Source organism: Mustelus asterias, unplaced genomic scaffold (genome assembly GCF_964213995.1).
Source record: "Mustelus asterias unplaced genomic scaffold, sMusAst1.hap1.1 HAP1_SCAFFOLD_35, whole genome shotgun sequence".
Classification (NCBI taxonomy): domain Eukaryota; kingdom Metazoa; phylum Chordata; class Chondrichthyes; order Carcharhiniformes; family Triakidae; genus Mustelus; species Mustelus asterias.
Window position 1 is genome coordinate 3,040,875 of NW_027590117.1, and position 17,510 is coordinate 3,058,384.

The 17,510-nt window shown below is 44.8% G+C and overlaps 1 long non-coding RNA gene across 1 annotated transcript in view; it reads right to left on the reverse strand.

The window, feature by feature from the left end:
• Positions 1–543: 543 nt before the first annotated feature.
• The window catches only part of LOC144482313 (uncharacterized), a 40,674-nt gene continuing 23,707 nt past the window's right edge, over positions 544–17,510 (reverse strand). The window contains exon 3 of the long non-coding RNA XR_013495932.1: positions 544–997. This is a non-coding gene — a long non-coding RNA (uncharacterized LOC144482313). The remainder of the gene's footprint in view (positions 998–17,510) is intronic.

Here is a 17,510-nt window from a genome sequence, read left to right on the forward strand (position 1 = left end):
TCATCAAAAACATTTTAATGGTTGGCAGGGAATTGCTTCAGATGTGTGGAGCTTATTCCCATACAGCACACTATTGCCTCAGGGAAGGGTAAAGCACATCCTGCTTACATAACACGAACAAAAACGTCCTGCAGGATAACAAATATTAGAATGACGTTTGAGGAAACTGTTTCAACAAAGCTAGGGAATGAGTGAAATTCACAGTATAATAATCCAGAGAGATTTCAAAGCAAGGAATGAGTGAGGGGGAGGGAGTGGAAGTTGAAAACTGGAATTGGGGATTTACCCTGTGTTCAAGCCGCATTTCTCACCCAGAACCTCTGAAGGTCAACAAGGGGATTCAGGGCTGCCTCCAGCTGCTTCCAATGAGGAGAGCAGAGAACAATATTAAAGTTTCATGAAAATCGAGGCATTATTACTCACAAGCAAACCCATTGATATAATGCTTGTGAATGTCTCAGTGACTGAAATCCTTGTACGTGCCTGCTTTATCCAGAAAAATTATTTTGGAGAAACAGAAGCTGCAGTCTCAGCTCTCACTGACATTGTCGCAGAGGCACATTATTAATCCCACACTCAGGGACAGTGTTGCATTTGACAGAAGAGATGGGGAGATGCAATAGGAACTGAATGGTCCAGTTCTAAACAGTGTGCAGAGGGACCTGAGGTTCAGAGAGATCCTTGAAGGTGAAAGGAAATTTGAATGAGTCATTAGGAAAGTGGTTTGGATCCTTGGCTTCGTAAGTGGAGGCACTGAGTATAAAATCAGGGAAGCTATGCTCCATTTTTATAAAGCTCTGGTTAACTGCAGCTGCTTTAGGATTGCATCCAGGCCGAGATACCATATTTTCAGAAGTGTATCAGGATCCTTGGGTGGTTGTCAATGAGATTTACTGGATTGGACCAAGCGATGAGAGATCTTAGATGCAAGGTTTGGTTGGGGAATCCGGAGTTCCTCCCATTGAAGCAAACTGGATTGAGTGGTGCTCTGAGAGATCTGTAAAAGTGTATAAAATATTGAACTATATTACACAGGGGGCAATTGTTACAGTAACTGCGAGCAGAAGGATTTGGAACACTGAAGTTTTAAGATGCATAGAAGTCAGAGGATCATCGCACTTCAGAAGGAAGCATTCGGCCCATTGAGATTGCACCAACTCTCCGACAGGGCATCCCGCACTATCCCCACGTAATTACCCCGATATTTCCCCCAAACCAAACATCCTAAGACATCAAGCTAGCGTGATCAATCCACCAAACCTGCACATCTTTGAAGAAACTCACGCAGACACTAAGAGAATGTGCAAACTTCACACAGACAGTGAATCAAGGATTGAATTGAAACCGGGTCACTGGCCAGATGAGGCTGTGAATAAGGTTGTAAATAAATTAAACCAATGCGATGGCCGGGAATCGAACCTGAGTCAAATGCTTGGAAAGCAGCCATCCTCACCACTACACCACCGTCGCACGTCCACAGCAGCAGTATTTCGCTGCGAGTAATGGTCCCTTTGAGGATGGTGGAAGCAGAGACGATCAATGATTTCACAGTAATAGTTTGTACATATTAGCTGCAATGTGTCTAATCTCCAGTTCACCCTGCAGTACGTCGCCATGCTTATTTAGACAGCAGCATCTTCCCTGTGACATATATCATTGAGAGGGACAAGAGTTTCAGCACAGCGGAGACTGCATCACATTAAAGACACAATTAATAATTACTCGGACATAAATCTGCATTCTTTCTTAACCATTGCTTTAAAATATAAAATTTCGTTCTGAAAATCGGCATGAATTGAGAAGGTGAAATTTCCATTCTTTGGGATTGTATTAGAAACATATTGTTCCATATGTTTCTTTCTCAGTCTCTGATTGTTTGTGTTTGCCTGTTAGCACCTGTTCCAATTTAACATGTTCAACTTACCGCTCATTCTGTCCATATCAACCTTACATAAGGTAAAAATTAGAGCATTTGTGTGACCTTTCTCTGCCTCAAACATATTGTGGTCACTCATTGCTGAATGCTTCGCTGCTGTCAGAATATTAATTAACTCTCTCTCATTACTTATGACTGAATTCAGCATTAATATTTCTCTGCTGGTTTCAAAGCATCATCGAGTGCAGGAGACAGTAAATGACAAAGGAGTTGATGATATAAGGCTAAGGTAAATGCTCTCGTATTGAAACTAAAATGTGTCTAAAATTCAAAGAAATGCGTAAGATTGGGACACAGATTGCACTCTCAAACTGCTGAACAGAGTGTTGAGTCTGGAAGGCTGTAAAGTGCTCAAAGGAAAGATGAGCTTATATTGAGGCTCATTAGAAAACTGCAGGCGGTCGAAGACAGAAAGGTCAGTGTGAGAACAAGATGGAGAATTAAAATGACTGGTGATCAGATACTCGGTGTCAGACTTGCAAACTGAATGGATGTTCCACAAACCAATCACTCAGTTTGCCCAAAGGAGTGAACAGTGACTGTTGGATACATAACTTAAGGAAGTGAACACAAATCACTGTTTCTCCTGTGAGGAGAGATATGGAATGTTTCATAAAAAACACTGCTAATTTATCTTCTGTTTCTTTTGTCAACTGATAATCTCCTTTATCTGTGGCTGACAAGGCTGCAAAGTGCTCCTGTCCCATTTAACACACCTTTGCTCTCACCACGTCCCCTCCCTCCCAGAACCTCTGTTCCTTCACTGTCGCTGGGTTAGAATCATGGAACTCCATTCCTTGCAGCACTGTGGCTCTTCCTGCACCTCAAGGCCTGCAGCCGTTCACCACATTCGCAAGATGAATTAGGGCTGGTCACAAAATGTTGGTCTCACTCGCGATGCCGGGATCCCATGAAGTAGTTTTAAAATTCCCTTTCGGCTGTTAACTAACCCTGGTTCATTTCTGATTGTTAATTCTACTATAATCTGCCAACTTGTTCCTCTAACAGAAAGCTATCCCAGGTATGCCAAACATAATCCCTACATTTTTGACATGTGCTGCTCTGCTTATTCCAATCTACACAGAAGTTAAAATCCCCCAGTGAAACTACACCGACTTCACTGCAGGCTTGTCAGATCTCACAATGTATATAAACTATCGTTTCCAGGCTGATATCCGGTGACAACTCCAGCCAAAATTTTAAATATTAATCACTTCTTTATTTCATCTATTTCAGTCCTGGCTGATCTCACCTATATCCTACCTTATTATGGAAGTTTATGTTTATTTATTAGTTTCACACATAGTCTTACATTAACACTGTAATGAAGTTACTGTGAAAATCCCCTTTTCCTCACACTCCGACGCCTTTTCGGGTAGACTGAGGGAGAATTTAGCATGGCCAATGCACCTAACCAGCATGTCTTTCGCACTGTGGGAGGAACCAAGTGGAAACCCACACAGACACGGGGAGAGTGTGCAAATGCTACACAGATAGTGACTCAAGCCGGAAAATGAACCCCTATCCTTGGCGCTGAGGCAGCAGCACTAACCAATGTGCCAATGTGCTGCCCTTTTGTGATTTTATCTGTAATAATTAGGGTTAAGCTTCAGCCTCTCCATTTTCCCTATCTTTCCTGTAGACCTAGTTCCTTGTATGTTTAGTTCCCAGTTCTGACGGTCATGGAGCCATGGACCAATGAGGCGAACATATTGTATCCTCCAAGTTGCATTTGCACTTGCAATTCAGTGTGTGCCTAAAGACTGTGCGTGCTTGTATAAAGAGTATTTATTTGAGCCATAAACCCTGTCCTGTCTGTCTGCTCGCATGTTTTACCGACATATTTCCTCTCATCTTTTGGGTGACTTATCCACTTGTTCAGTTTATGAACCAGCCGGGGTGTCTCGAACTAGGAGACACAGTCGCACAACGAGGATCAGCCACTTCAGACTGAAATTAGGTCTGTCTTCACTCAAATGTTTTTGGAATTTTGGAATTCTCTATCCCACAGAGCTGTGGATGATCAGCTGTTGTTTAAGTTCAAAACTGAAATCCATAAGAATTTTGGACAATAAGGGATTTGAAGAGTGGGAAGGTAGACTCATGGAGTTAAGGCAATGGATCAGCCGCACTTCATTCATCAGGAGAACAGCACTGATGGGTTGAGTGGTTGACTGTTGCTCTGATTTCTAATGTTGTTTTATACATTTCTTTGCCAAGTGTCTGCACTCTACGTGTCCGGGTCCTGTTTTCCTTATATTTGATCACCTGCCTCTGTAACTGAAGCTGTTTGGTCAGCTGGCAAATAGATGTGAGATATTTGAATAATTTGCAAGCCATTGCTGCTGCTGGGCTGAATGTGTTACTCACAGAGCGCACAAAGCCCGCAAGGGAGGGTGGATCACAGCCTTGTTAAATAACATGAAAAATACATTCTACACAGCATCTCATAATAGAAGCAAATCCAGGAAAATATCTCAGCAAAGCAATGTAATGAATAGAATTTAGAGGCATATTTATATATAGAATTTACATTGTATGAGAGTTAAGTGAATAACATTTTTAGGTGAATAGTGTGAACCTTAAACTACAGCAAAGTATCTAGGAAGTAAATGTTGCGAAAGGGAAAAGGGAATGGAGTAGTTACAGCGTATTAGGATGTCCCAGTAGATAGGAAGTCCAGGAAGACAGTGGTGATGGGTCCAGTCATTGAAAATAAACCCCAGCAGAAATGAGAAGTCAGTTCAGTGACAACCAGTTATCAAACAGAATACATTAAGGATCTAGTCTTATGAGGAAAGGTTGAGGGAGCTAGGGCTGTTCTCTCTGGAGTGGAGGAGGCTGAGGGGAGACTTAATAGAGGTTTATAAAATGATGAAGGGGATAGATAGAGTGAACGTTCAAAGACTATTTCCTCGGGTGGATGGAGCTATTACAAGGGGGCATAACTATAGGGTTCGTGGTGGGAGATATAGGAAGGATATCAGAGGTAGGCTCTTTACGCAGAGAGTGGTTGGGGTGTGGAATGGACTGCCTGCAGTGATAGTGGAGTCAGACACTTTAGGAACATTTAAGCGGTTATTGGATAGGCACATGGAGCACACCAGGATGATAGGGAGTGGGATAGCTTGATCTTGGTTTCAGATAAAGCTCGGCACAACATCGTGGGCCGAAGGGCCTGTTCTGTGCTGTACTGTTCTATGTTCTATAAGGTAATGACTGAGAAAAATGTAAAGAAGAAAAATAATAGATTACAAATAGAACATTCTGAGGAGTTGACAATGTAACTTATGAAGATAAACCTGAACAGAATGCTGACGAACAAAGAGAATAGCAATGATTAAACAACATCAGGAGAAATATATTCTGCTCAAACAGGAACCCATTATCCAATAATGAAATGTCTTGGATGAATAAAGGGATGAGGGGGAAATTGAAATTAAATAAAAGGTTTGTGCTGAAAAAACATTAACAGCAAATGAAAGGATGATGAAAGGAAACATCAGGATGTCCGGCAGCATAGAAATCAGACAATTCGATAGTGCAGAAGGAGGCTATTCGGCCCCTCGAGTCGGCACAGACCACACTCCCACCCAGCCCCCATCCCCACAACCCCACATATTTACCGTAGCTAGTCCCCCCGAAACGAAAGGGCAATTTAGCAGGGCCAATCCATCTAACCCGCACACCTTTGGACTGTGGGAGGAAAGCGGAGCACCCGGAGGGAACCCACAGAGCTCCCGGAGGGAACCCACGCAGACATGGGGAGAATGTGCAAACTCTGCACAAGCCGGGAATCAAACCGGGTCCCTGGCACTGTGAGACAGCAGTGCCAACCATTTTCCACCTTTCCTGTGTCAAAGGGAAACTACATAATTTAGTTATAGAAACATAGAAAAACTACAGCACAAACAGGCCCTTCAGCCCACAAGTTGTGCCGAACACGTCCCTACCATCTAGACCTACCTATAACCCTCCATCCTATTAAGCTCCATGTACTCATCCAGGAGTCTCTTAAAAGACCCTGTTGAGTTCGCCTCCACCACCACTGACGGCAGCCGATTCCACTCGCCCACCACCCTCTGTGTGAAAAACTTACCCCTAACATCTCCCCTGTACCTACCCCCAGCACTTTAAACCTGTGTCCTCTCGTAGCAGACATTTCCACCCTGGGAAAAAGCCTCTGAGAGTCCACCCGATCTATGCCTCTCAACATCTTATACACCTCTATTAGGTCTCCTCTCATCCTTCGTCTCTCCAAGGAGAAAAGACCGAGCTCGCTCAGCCTATCCTCATAAGGCATGCCACTCAATCCAGGCAACATCCTTGTAAATCTCCTCTGCACCCTTTCAATCTTTTCCACATCCTTCCTATAGTGAGGCGACCAGAAATGAGCACAGTACTCTAAGTAGGGTCTGACGAGGGTCTTATATAGCTGCATCATTATCCCCGGACTCCGAAACTCAATCCCTCGATTGATAAAGGCCAGCACACCATACGCCTTCTTAACCACCTCCTCCACCTGTCGGCCGATTTTAGAGTCTTGTGGACCCGGACCCCAAGGTCCTTCTGATCCTCTACCGTACTAAGAGTCTTTCCCTTTATATTGTACTCCTTCATCCCATTTGACCTACCAAAATGGACCACAACGCATTTATCTGGGTTGAAGTCCATCTGCCACTTCTCCGCCCAGTCTTGCATCCTATTTATGTCCCACTGTAACTTCTGACATCCCTCCAGACTATCCACAACCCCACCAACCTTCGTGCCATTGGCAAACTTACCAACCCATCCCTCCACTTCCTCATCCAGGTCATTTATGAAAATGACAAACAGCAAGGGTCCCAGAACAGATCCCTGGGGCACACCACTGGCGACCGACCTCCATTTAGAAAAAGACCCATCTATATCCACTCTCTGCCTCCTTTGGGCAAGCCAGTTTTGGATCCACAGGGCAGCAGCAGCTTGGATCCCATGCCCTCTCACTTTTTCTAGAAGCCTTGCATGGGAGACCTCATCGAACGTCTTGCTAAAATCCATATAAACCACATCTACCGCCTTCCCTTCGTCAATGTGTTTAGTCACATTTTCGAAGAACTCCACCAGGCTCATAAGGCACGATCTGCCCTTGACAAAGCCATGCTGAGTATTCTTGAGCATACTAAACCTCTCTAAATTCTCATATATCCTGTCCCTCAGGATCTTCGCCATCAGTTTACCAACCACTGAGGTTAGACTCACCGGTCGGTAATTACCTGGGCTATCCCTATTCCCCTTCTTGAAAATAGGAACCACATCCGCAATCCTCCGGCACCTCTCCCGTCTCCATCAATTTATGAAGGAATGCCAAATTAATTAGTAAAATTTACAATGGGCACAGAATAAGAGAAGGCAAATCAGAATCGAGAAAAAGTCACCTAAGGATGCACAAGTAATAAACTCAGATGACAGAATTGTGGGAGAAATATTGAATTGTTACTCTGCCTCAGTTTTTACAAGTCAACTGACCAAATGGGCTGATGTCATGTCAAGAAAATTTCAGGACGTCTATTAAAGAGGGGATAGCAGTGAAACATGGAGGTGATAAATCCATGGAGAAGGATGAATTGTACCCAGTTATGCTAATACAGGTAAGGGAAGATCCCACTGGAGCTGATGCAGTCAGATCGAGACTTCACACCTCAAGAATGAGGTATTTTCTCAGGATGGGGTGCAGAGGACAGATTCTACCGAATGATACTAACGTTTGAAGGGTGTCATTACGAGGACCGATTGTGTAGAAGAGTACTGTTGCCTCTAAACATTCGCAGATGAAGAGACAATCTTTGGTAATGATAAGCTGAATATAGGATGAAATAGGATAGAGAAAAAGAAACTAATTCTTCAGCTGAATGATTCCGAAAGGAAACATTTTCCTCAAGTTAAGGTGAAGCCCCTCATCTCTGTCTCTGCTCTATCTCTCTTTCTGATTGTGCCACTCCTAGTTCGTTCCCTTTCAGTCTTCCAGCATTTCTCCCCCTCTGCTTACTCTCTTGATTCATCTCACTTTCTTATTCTCTGACCCTTGCTTTTCATTCAATTCTCATTTTCCCTTCTTCCTTCTGCATTCTCCACCTTTTGGCTTCTGCATCCCCTGCTACCTCCTCTTTCCCTCTTAATTTTCTCTACCTCATCCCGCTCATTCATTTTCTCTTCTCTCATTAAGAATTTCTCTTCATTTCTCTTTGTCCCATTGTCTTTCTTCTCCACTCTCCATAATCCTGTCTTCGCTCTGTCTGTTTCCTTTCAATCTGTTTCTTTCCCCTCTCTACCCATGTCTACCCTAAAAAATAAAATTGTTGATGTTTTAGGTCAGTGTGAAAACAAACCTTTCCACTTGAACCCAGCCTGTAGTCTAACACATTGCTTTCTGATGAATCCAGCTTCTCCATTCCCTGTTTGAAATGAGCTGCCTGAATGTTCCAGGCTCCATCCATGGCTTCAAGTACAACAAGATAGGGATGAAATCGAGAGGAACCTTTGCTTTTCATTCCAATGTTTTTCTGCAGTCCTGCCTTCTGATCTCCAGAACTAACTCTATTCCATCCTATGTGGGAGATATAGCCACTCACTTATGTATATATGCTGCATGGGGAATATAGAACCACAGGACTCATTCTTATATTAAAGATCAGTCATTAGTGACAAAGATCAAGGAAAATTTATTGTTGAAATGACTGTGACTCTTTGGCGTTTCCTATCCCAGATGATTGTAGACGCTCAGGCATTGGGTATATTTAGGAGACAATATGATAGATGTTTGGATACCAAGAGGACAAAGGGATAAGGGGGTGTATCTGGAAGGTTGACTTCAGATAGAAGACCAGTCATTATCATATTGAGTATCAGCGCAGCTTCCGGAGGCTTCACGGCCTATTCCTGTTCCCATTTCAGATGTGTTTGAATGTCCTTACACCTGTGAAGTATTCTGTCCGGTGTATCTTATAAAGCTTGCTTTTTATAACTTTATTTTTGACTGTATATTTCTGTAACTGAATTAAATGATCAATTTGCCAAATTCATTAAAAACATTTTAATGGTTGGCAGGGAATTGCTTCAGATGTGTGGAGCTTATTCCCATACAGCACACTATTGCCTCAGGGAAGGGTAAAGCACATCCTGCTTACATAACACAAACAAAAACGTCCTGCAGGATAACAAATATTAGAATGACGTGAGAGGAAACTGTTTCAACAAAGCTAGGGAATGAGTGAAATTCACAGTATGATAATCCGGAGAGATTTCAAAGCAAGGGAGAGGTAATTATGATGCGATTAGGCAAGAATTAGGGGGCATAAGTTGGGAACAGAAACTGTCAGGGAAAGGCACTAATGAAAAGTGGAACTTTTTCAAGGAACATATACTGGGTGTCCTTGATAGGTATGTCCCTGTCAAGCAGGAAGGAAATGGCCGAGTGAGGGAACCATGGTTCACGAAAAAGATGGAATGTCTTGTGAAAAGGAAGAGGGAAGCTTATGTAGGGATGAGGAAACAAGGTTCAGATGGCTCAATTGAGGGTTACAAGTTAGCAAGGAACGAGGTGAAAAAGGGGCTTAGGAGAGCTAGGAGGGGACATGAGAAGTCCTTGGTGGGTCGGATCAAGGAAAACCCCAAGGCTTTTTACTCTTATGTGAGGAACAAAAGAATGACATGGGTGAGGTTAGGGCCGGTCAAGGACAGTAGTGGGAACTTGTGGCTGGACTTGCGGATAGCGAAGAGCATTGTCGGGCAATACAGCAGGATATAGATAGGCTGGAAAATTGGGCGGAGAGGTGGCAGATGGAGTTTAATCCGGATAAATGCGAAGTGATGCATTTTGGAAGAAATAATGTAGGGAGGAGTTATACAATAAATGGCAGAGTCATCAGGAGTATAGAAACACAGAGGGACCGAGGTGTGCAAGTCCACAAATCCTTGAAGGTGGCAACACAGGTGGAGAAGGTGGTGAAGAAGGCATATGGTATGCTTGCCTTTATAGGATGGGGTATAGAGTATAAAAGCTGGAGTCTGATGATGCAGCTGTATAGAACGCTGGTTAGGCCACATTTGGAGTACTGCGTCCAGTTCTGGTCGCCGCACTACCAGAAGGACGTGGAGGCGTTAGAGAGAGTGCAGAGAAGGTTTACCAGGATGTTGCCTGGTATGGAGGGTCTTAGCTATGAGGAGAGATTGGGTAAACTGGGGTTGTTCTCCCTGGAAAGACGGAGAATGAGGGGAGATCTAATAGAGGTGTACAAGATTATGAAGGGTAGCGATAGGGTGAACAGTGGGAAGCTTTTTCCCAGGTCGGAGGTGACAATCACGAGGGGTCATGGGCTCAAGGTGAGAGGGGCGAAGTATAACTCAGATATCAGAGGGACGTTTTTTTACACAGAGGGTGGTGGAGGCATGCACGCTGACATCGTTTAAGACTTACCTGGATAGTCACATGAACAGCCTGGGAATGGAGGGATACAAACGATTGGTCTAGTTGGACCAAGGAGCGGCACAGGCTTGGAGGGCCGAAGGGCCTGTTTCCTGTGCTGTACTGTTCTTTGTTGTGTATGGAGTCAGTAGAGATAGGCGAGGTGATGAATGAATACTTTTCTTCAGTGTTCACCAAGGAGAGGGGCCATGTTTTTGAGGAAGAGAAGGTGTTACAGGCTAATAGGCTGGAGGAAATAGATGTTCGGAGGGAGGATGTACTGGCAGTTTTGAATAAACCGAAGGTCGATAAGTCCCCTGGGCCTGATGAAATATATCCTAGGATTATTTGGGAGGCAAGGGATGAGATTGCAGAGCCTTTGGCTTTGATCTTTGGGTCCTCGCTGTCCACGGGGATGGTGCCAGAGGACTGGAGAATGGCGAATGTTGTTCCTCTGTTTAAGAAAGGGAATAGAAATGACCCTGGTCATTATAGACCGGTTAGTCTTACTTCGGTGGTTGGTAACTTGATGGAAAAGGTCCTTAGGGATGGGATTTACGACCATTTAGAAAGATGCGGATTAATCCGGGATAGTCAGCAAGGATTCGTGAAGGGCAAGTCGTGCCTCACAAATTTGATTGAATTTTTTGAGGAGGTAACTAAGTGTGTTGATGAAGGTAGGGCAGTTGATGTCATGTACATGGATTTTAGTAAGGCGTTTGATAAGGTCCCCCATGGTCGGCTTATGATGAAAGTGAGGGATAGAGGGAAAGTTGGCCGATTGGATAGGTAACTGGCTGTCTGATCGAAGACAGAGGGTGGTGGTGGATGGAAAATTTTCAGATTGGAGGCAGGTTGCTAACGGAGTGCCACAGGGATCAGTGCTTGGTCCTCTGCTCTTTGTGATTTTTATTAATGACTTAGAGGAGGGGGCTGAAGGGTGGATCAGTAAATTTGCTGATGACACCAAGATTGGTGGAGTAGTGGATGAGGTGGAGGGCTGTTGTAGGCTGCAAAGAGACATAGATAGGATGCAAAGCTGGGCTGCAAAATGGCAAATGGAGTTTAAACCTGATAAATGTGAGGTGATTCATTTTGGTAGGACTAATTTAAATGTGGATTACAGGGTCAAAGGTAGGGTTCTGAAGACTGTGGAAGAACAGAGAGATCTTGGGGTCCATAGCCACAGGTCTCTAAAGGTTGCCACTCAAGTGGATAGAGCTATGAAGAAGGCCTATAGTGTGTTAGCTTTTATTAACAGGGGGTTGGAGTTTAAGAGCCGTTGGGTTATGCTGCAACTGTACAGGACCTTGGTGAGACCACATTTGCAATATTATGTGCAGTTCTGGTCACCTCACTATAAAGAAGGATGTGGAAGCGCTGGAAAGAGTGCAGAGGAGATTTACCAGGATGCTGCCTGGTTTGGAGGGTAGGTCTTATGAGGAAAGGTTGAGGGAGCTAGGGCTGTTCTCTCTGGAGCGGAGGAGGCTGAGGGGAGACTTAATAGAGGTTTACAAAATGATGAAGGCGATAGATAGAGTGAACGTTCAAAGACTATTTCCTCGGGTGGATGGAGCTATTACAAGGGGGCATAACTATAGGGTTCATGGTGGGAGATATAGGAAGGATATCAGAGGTAGGTTCTTTACGCAGAGAGTGGTTGGGGTGTGGAATGGACTGCCTGCAGTGATAGTGGAGTCAGACACTTTAGGAACGTTTAAGCAGTTATTGGATAGGCACATGGAGCACACCAGGATGATAGGGAGTGGGATAGCTTGATCTTGGTTTCAGATAAAGCTCGGCACAACATCGTGGGCCGAAGGGCCTGTTCTGTGCTGTACTATTCTATGTATGAATGAGTGAGGGAGAGGGAGGGGATGTTGAAAACTGGAATTGGGGATTTACCCTGTGTTCAAGCCGCATTTCTCCCCCAGAACCTCTGAAGGTCAAAAGGGGATTCAGGGCTGCCTCCAGCTGCTTCCAGTGAGGAGAGCAGAGAACAATATTAAAGTTTGACTGAAAATCGAGGCATTATTACTCACAAGCAAACCCATTGATTATAATGATCGAAAAAGAGTGAAGTCAGGAAAAGCACAATGTCATGTATTGAAAAAACTTCTTGTTAGGTGCTGGGAATCCAACTTGGAAAGATGAACTGGAAAATAATATTAACAAACAAAGAGAGAGAACAACATTGAGAATTATTTAAATCGAGATGTATAGACTTCAGGAAAAATCTATTTCACTAAAGAAATACAGTCCAGTCAATAATTGAAACGCTGTGCAGGAGTAAATAGGAAAGGAATCATTTAAAAGTCTGCACTAAATATTTAATGATGTGGAGATGCCGGCGTTGGACTGGGGTAAACACAGTAAGAAGTTTAACAACACCAGGTTAAAGTCCAACAGGTTTATTTGGTAGCAAAAGCCACACAAGCTTTCGAGGCTCTGAGCCCCTTCTTCAGGTGAGTTCCCACTCACCTGAAGAAGGGGCTCAGAGCCTCGAAAGCTTGTGTGGCTTTTGCTACCAAATAAACCTGTTGGACTTTAACCTGGTGTTGTTAAACTTCTTACTAAATATTTAATACAGAGAAATGTGAGGTGATGCATTATGGAAAGAATGTAGAGGAGAGGAAGTCAGTTCAGAAGAGTGTTCAGGGTCTTTGGGACGTAGCGGATTTCTGTACAATGGTCTTTCAAGGTGGCAGAATGTATTGAGAGGGTTAACAGCAAAACAATTGGGCTTTTGGGGCTTCATAAAGAGGATCATCGGGTACAAAAACATGGAAATTATGATGAATACTTAGAAAACTCTGGTTAGACCACAATTAGACATCCCTAACGGCCTTCTAGTGCTATTTTAGTGCCTCCCACCCCAGCAGATCTGCAGAGTAGGGAACTCTCCCCTCCTGCCGAGCCCTGAACTAAAGCCTCCAGTGCAGCATCCATGACCCCAGGAGCTCTCTCTCTCTCACTCTCCTGTGTTCCTCGATTTCACATTCTCTGCAAATCAGCAACAGCTTCCAGACAATAAGTCGAGCTCGCCTTTGAGAGTCAGACCAGCTGGATTATTAGCCATGCAAAACTGCTGGCCAGCTTGCAGGTGTTAATAGCACGGAGAATTCTTGCTTAAAGGCTACATTTGTAGAAATGAGGATGTGGCAGGAAGCCTTTTGTCCTCTAATACATTCAGAGAGCAGAGTCACTCCCCATGTGTGTGACTATAAAAACTGCAAACTCCCCGAGATTAGGTACAGAAGATTTCTGTTCCAGCTTTCTGAGGAACTCCACTGAAGATGATGAAAACTCTTTTCTTGCTGATTGTGCTTCTGTCGCTGAGCCCGCCCGTTCTGACTGCAAGGGTTGACTTAGCCTCTTTTACTGGTAAACATTTGGAAATTGCTCCAATCTCTCAGCAGCTAGTGTTCAGTACTTTATTACGGGACGGTGACACAGTAGTTAGCACTGCTATCTCACAGCGCCAGAGACCCAAATTCAATTCCAGCCACAGGTCACTGTCTGTGTGGAGATTGCACAGTCTCGACTTGGCTGCATGGGTTTCCTCCGGATGCTCCCGTTTCCTCCCACAGTCCAAAGATGTTCATGTTAGGTTGATTGGGCATGCTAAAATGACCCTAGTGTCAGCAGATTAGCAGGGAAATATGTGGGGTTACGGGAATAGGGCCTGGGTGGATTTGTGGTCAATGTAGAATCGATGGGCCGAGTGGCCTCCTTCTGTACGGTAGGGATTCGATAAACTCACGTTTTCCCTTTGAACGTAAACAGTTTAAATGGCTAATTTAAGGTGAAAGGCTGAATTTTCTTAAGTGAACCAGTCTCATAGATAAATTCCTTGAATGTTCAGTCACTCCCTGAACAGTGAGAGGAGACGGTGAGGTTTGGACGCTGATCCAAGCAGTCCAGCAAGAAAACCACAAATTACTCGGCAGTGCCGAGTTGGCGGGTCACAGCTGGATGGTCAGTTTGGCGACTCTGTAATTGGCCTCAATACCCAGATATTACAGGGAGCAAATTCCCAATCGCTGCTCCCAATCACTGCCAAGTGCTGCAGTGTGAGAGTGGAGACTGTGTGTGGGCACAGGATCGCGGCTTCCCTCAGTCCCTTCCCCCCAGACTCAGTGACCATGGTCCCAAGTAAGCAATGAGTAATTAGGAGGTGTCTGACAAGGCAGTGGCCACACGTGTCCAGCTTTCATAATGAGGGCAAAGAGTGAGAGAAAAAGGGTTTAAGACAGGTTTATTTAACTTGATTCATACTACGGCTTTCATGGAGCTGGGGTTGCGAGAAAACAGGCGATGTAAATAAGACAAACGGTTAATTTATCCATTGTCTCTAGGCCTCAGTCGGGAACTGCCTGAACAGATTGTGGGTTAATGTTGCACTCCACTTGATCCAGTCCAGCATTGGTGGAGTGCTGCACTGTTTGTTGTGTTATGCTTTGGATGAAACATTAAACAGAGACGCTGACGATGTGTTCATGGGACCGGAAATGTCTGCTAAATTATTTGAAGAGCTGACATTTCTCCCAGTGAAACAAGATCACACCCTCAACCCACATGACCAACAACTCCTCATCCTGTCAAACCCCATTCACTCTTTCTGGGACTTGGCTGAAAGCTGATTGGCTGCGACGTTGCCTATCAAACGGTGTCAGTACTTCAGACACTATCCCTGGTCTGTGAAACTTTCTGAGAACTTCTGGCAACAGGAAAGCTTCTCGATTAATGTCAGAGCTTTTCTGTCTCCCTCTGCTCTTAGATTGCGGGTGTGGTGGGGTCTGCTCTGAGGAAAATCCCTTGGACTGTCCTTCAGGGCAGAGAGTGAGTGTGTACTAGTCAAGGGGAGGAAGGGAAGTGTGGGCTTATATTAAATATAAAAGAGTTAAGGTTGATGTCTGATCCGGAGTCAGGCCCAGTCACAGCAACAGGATCAGTAACGAGACTTTCACATTATTCTCTCTCCCTGTGTGCAAAACCATCTCTCCATTCACTTTTCATTTTGCATTGTAGAGCACAAGGAGATTTGCGATCAGGTTGGAGGACAAATCCGTGAAGAGGCCTGTAAGGAAATGGAGGAGTCTCTTTTCCCAAACTCCGTCAAGCCACTATGTTGCATTCCAATATCGTGAAAGATATAGGGATGGATTCGCAGCAGCTCGAGCTCTCCAATTCTCACTGAATGAAATCTTCCTTCTTTGGAAACAGTCTCCTATTTGATTTGCTCTGTCCACTAATCCCTGACCCTGACTTACTGCTGTCTGAAAAATGGGCTGCACTCTGAAATAAAACTTATTGCATTTATCACAACTCCATATCGTGTCTTCTTTCTCTTAAGGGTCAGTGTATTCCAGGACAATGTGTTTGGAGATAGGATGAGGCTGGGAGAAGTGGTGGGAATTTCAGGAATTGGGAAGCGAGAATCATCGCAGGGAATTTCTGAAATTTCAGAGCAACCCATTCTGGAAGGGTCGGAGAGGGGGCCGGGGGGTGGGAGGGGGACTTGGTGGAGCTGCGAATGGTCAGCACTCTGACCATTCGCAGAGGAATATCACAGACAATGCAGTGCTTTCAAAATGTAGTTCCTGATGTCGGAAACTCAGCGACTACATTTCACTGATGTCAATTAAATCCACAACAGGGCTGCGGAAATTGGGAGGAGTGGAAATGGGAAGGCAAAAAAAGGAACGGGATAGCTATAGAAACATAGAAAAACTACAACACAATACAAGCCCTTCAGCCCACAAAGTTGTGCCAAACATGTCCCTACCTTAGTGATTACTAGGCTTACCTATAACCCTCTATCTTACTAAGTTCCAAGTACTTACCTAAAAGTCTCTTAAAAGACCCTATCGAATCCACCACCACCACCATTGCTGGCAGCCCATTCCACGCACCCACCACCTTCTCAGTGAAAAACTTACCCCTGACATCTCCTCTGTACCTACTCCCCAGCACCTTAAACCTGTGTCCTCTTGTGGCACCCATTTCAGCCCGAGGAAAAAGCCTCTGACCGTCCACTCGATCAATACCTTAACCAATACTCGATCAATACCAAGTGACCTTAACATGGGGCGGCACGGTAGCACAGTGGTTAGCACTGCTGCTTCACAGCTCCAGGGACCTGGGTTCGATTCCCGGCTTGGGTCACCATCTGTGTGGAATTTGCACATTCTCCTCGTGTCTGCATGGGTTTCCTCTGGGTGCTCCGGTTTCCTCCCACAGTCCAAAGATGTGTGGGTTAGGTTGATTGGCCAGGTTAAAAATTGCCCCTTAGAGTTCGGAGATGCGTAGGTTAGAGGGATTAGCGGGTAAATATGGGGGGGGTCGGGCCTGGTGGGATTGTGGTCGGTGCAGACTCGATGGGCCGAATGGCCTCCTTCTGCACTGTAGGGTTTCTATGATTTCTAATACCTGTCAACATCTTATATACCTCTATCAGGTCACCCCTCATCCTTCATCTCTCCAAGGAGAAAAGGCTGAGCTCACTCAACCTATCCTCATAAGGCGTGCCCCCCCAATCCAGGCAACATCCTTGTAAATCTCTTCTGCACCCTTTCTATGGCTTCCACATCCTTCCTGTAATGAGGCGACCAGAGCTGAGCACAGTACTCCAAGTGGGGTCTGACCAGGGTCCTATATAGCTGCAACATTATCTCACGACTCCTAAACTCAGTTCCTTGATTGATGAAGGCCAGTACACCATACGCCTTCTTAACCACAGCCTCAACCTGCACAGCTGCTTTGAGCGTCCTATGAACTCGGACCCCAAGGTCCTTCTGATCTTCCACACTGCCAAGAGTCCAACCATTAATATTATATTCCACCATCCTATTTGACCTGACAAAATGAACTACCTCACACTTATCTGGGTTAAACTCCATCTGCCACTTCTCCACCTAGTCTTGCATCCTATCAATGTCTCACTGCAACTTCTGACATCCCTCCACACTATCCACGACACCTCCAACCTTTGTGTCATCAGCAAACTTACCAACCCATCCCTCCACTTCCTCATCCAGGTCATTTATAAAAATCACAAAGAGTAAGGGTACCAGAACAGATCCCTGGGGCTCTCCACTGGTGACCGACCTCCATTCAGAATATGACCCA